Consider the following 3,470-nt stretch of genomic DNA (forward strand, 5'->3'; position numbering starts at 1 on the left):
TGACACACACGCAGTTTATATGTGCTGGAAATTAAAGTGCGGAAATGTAAAGTGCGGAAAGTAAATCTACGCTATTACATCGGTTGTGCAGGAAATGTAAACTAGCCTATTTACATGAATTTGACATCCTATACATTTATCTAGGAATTTAAATTGCAAGAAAAATAAAAGGCATGTTTTTGGATTTTTTTTATGATTGATTTTAATTATAATTAATGCATGATTAATTAAATTAAAATGAAGAAAAAAGATGGAAATATATTTAAACCTAGAAATTAAGTTTAAAATATATACAAAATATTTGTTAATTAATTTTAAAACAAAACTAATTTTTTTGGAATTTTTGGAAATTGATTTGAAATTGATTTAAGTTAATTAAAACATAATTATGCAAATAATTATACAAATAATTAAAACTTAAAAAGAAAATTATTCAAAATATGTACAAAATTAGTTTATGATATATAAACAATATTTAACACAAAGAACAATTTTTTTTTATGATTTTTTGATTGGTTAGAATAATTAAAAAGCAAATATATAAATATATACTAATTAATTATGCAAAAATATTAAAATTTTGAAGAAAATAAAATATTTTTATTTCAGAAAATAATATATTATTTTAGAAGTCTAAAAATATTTTTTGTGTATTTTTTTGGATTTTTAAAACTATTTTTATTTAATTTAACAAAGAAATTAAAACAAAATAGAAAATAAAATAAAAAATAAAAGGATACTGATCCTGTATGGAAATTAAATGAGGGAGTATGATATGCGTGCGTGTTCTGAGGCGTTGGATGAGTTGATGGATGGATCAGAAGGCCCAGATGGTGAGGGACCACAGCACGTGGAGCACCTGCAAAACACTGAATTCCAAGTCAGTTTAAAAAACACGCGCGCGCCTCCCAGCGAATCAGAGGGCGCCACGCATCATCTTCAACCTTCAGATGGGTTTTTACACCGTTCATTTGCAGGTGGTGTAAAAAACCCAATCTTTTACACCTGGTAATAATAGCGAATACAAGCAAACGTGAGTATAAATTTGGCGCGATGGTATGGTTGAGTTCGTATTGTTCATGCGAACTCAATGGTACTATTCAGAACCTGTAATTTTGCCTAATTTAGAAAACCCTAATTTTGGGATGAAGAACCCTAAAATGGTGGTTTCGTGTATACGCATCTAAAACTTAATTAAAGCTCCAGAAATGATCTACACCTCAAACCAAACTCAATAGTATGTCTACATCTTGTTAAACATGTGTGAATAGCCAGATACGAATTGATTTTAGTTTGAACAATTTTTGACCTGTGTAGCTCGATTCAGTGAGCTTCAAGGCTTGTAATTGATTGAGATAGTTTCAGTGATGTTCAAGGAAGGTGTATGAATGCTTAGTTTGTATTGAAATGAGCAGAAATTACAAATTCGAATTTGAGTTTTCTTTGAATTTTTTCAAGTGATTACAAAGGTGTTATGCTTAGCTTTGCTTCTGAACTCGTCTCCCTTTGTTTGCTGAACTATGATAGCTTATTTATAAGCTATGTGTGCTTAGAATTGAAGCTAACTTGCAGCTAGTTGCCTTTGTTGAAAACTTGGTTTTTAAATATTAAAAACCTTGAATTTTTGACCAAGTCTTGACTCCATTCAATGCTCTTGCCTTGTGCACCAATCCTCTGCAGAAAATTGAAGGTTCCTTGGGTGAGTCATGCTTAGATTGTAAGCTACCATTTATCCATGCATTTTCCTTTTAATTTTAATCTTAAAGTAAGATAAAATCATGCAAAAAATGGATAAAAAAGGTATGGGCTTAGTCTTGGTCGTGGGAGGCCCATATCATCATGGAAATGATGTTTGAATGCTGAAAACTTGGCCCCATTTGGAAAAAATGCAATTTTGAACAATGTTGATTTCATGTATTTTCCCAAAATTTAGCCAACTTCAACAAGGTGTAAATCCTTCAATTTTTGTCATATGAAGGAGATCTTGCACTTTTTAGAAACCTCAAAGAGTCCTCTAACCAATGTCTTTGGTCTCATGTCAAAATGATTTTTGAAGCTCCTTGTGTGTCCTTTTGAAAAAAGTGTCTTTTTGTTGACTTTGAAAATGACCTGTAATGTCTTTGATCATATTTTTCAAATGGTGAATCCAATGACCATGGGATCAATGGCATTTGAAAGATAATTGAATTTCCTTCAAAACAAGCTTTGGTTTGAATTTTTTGGATGAAGGATGAGAGAGTTATGATCAGTCAAAGTTGAGTTGACTTTTCAGGCAAAAACCCTAATTTTGAATCTTAGGGTTTTGTTGATTTTTGATCTTTCCTTGATGAATTATGATCATCCAATGATCAAATGATGAATCCTTTGACAAAATATGGACTTTGACAAAAAATTTCATTTTTGACTGTCTGTTGACTTTTTGGTCAAACGGGTCGTCTGTTGACTGTTTTGAGCTGCTGACGGTGCGTCTGAGTGAATTGAAGTTTGAAAATTTGTATGATGGTACTTTGAGATATATGGATGTGTATGAAATCCATTTGAGCTCTCAAAAACTTGTTGCTCCTGTAAAAACAAGAAAAACCCTGATTAGGGACTGTTTGTGTAGGAGACAGTTAAGCGTACCTGATTTTTGTGCAGTGTTGAGTCTCTGTTAATCGCGTGATATTCAGAAGACTTCTAGCACAAAGATCTTGGAATTTTGAATTGTGAAAGATTGATTTGATTGATGGTACAAAACACTGAGAATTGTACTGCCAGCAGTTTGGCTGTCAACTGACTGTTCAGGTATTGACGTAGCAGTTAGAGTGAAAAATCAACAGTCAAAGTTAATTTTCTTTTTTGTTGTTTTTTTTGTTTTTTTGTTTTATGTGAAAAATGAAAGTTTATTTACATGACTTGTTAGAAAAACACAGACATAATAAATAACTAATGTTTACTGTTACCAGTACAGTCTGAGTTTCCTGATTCTGCGCCTGCAAAAAGATTTAACTCTGTACCAATTGTGTCAGTACTATTTATCTGTAAATAAATAAATAGCATGTGTGAAGTAATAAACAGTATTTGGAGTTTGCGTAAGAATAAATTCAACTGCAAGCCAAATTACTGTATAAGAAAAATTCTAAAAACTAAGTATTTCATATGTCAGGATATTTGTTGAAATAAAAATCCATGATTATATGAGACCCTTAATTTTCAGATTGGAGTTTTCTTGAAAAATATGTGGGCAAATTTTGGGGTATAACAGTTGCCCCTATTCAATCTTCTTAAACCTGAAGAGATTGCCTGAAATCTGAAGGTAGAAGATGATTGAATATTTAGATGCCCTGAAAATTTGCACTTACCTTGATCAGAAGAGATGTTGGAAGTTGCATTTGAATGTCATCTGCGAAATGTTGTTGGCAGATTGAAACATTACCTGAGATGGGCTTTCAGATGCCACCTGGTAAATGGGTTGAGGGTCTGTTCATCAG

The sequence above is a fragment of the Vicia villosa genome, unplaced genomic scaffold, assembly GCF_029867415.1.
Source record: "Vicia villosa cultivar HV-30 ecotype Madison, WI unplaced genomic scaffold, Vvil1.0 ctg.003656F_1_1, whole genome shotgun sequence".
In the NCBI taxonomy this organism is placed as follows: domain Eukaryota; kingdom Viridiplantae; phylum Streptophyta; class Magnoliopsida; order Fabales; family Fabaceae; genus Vicia; species Vicia villosa.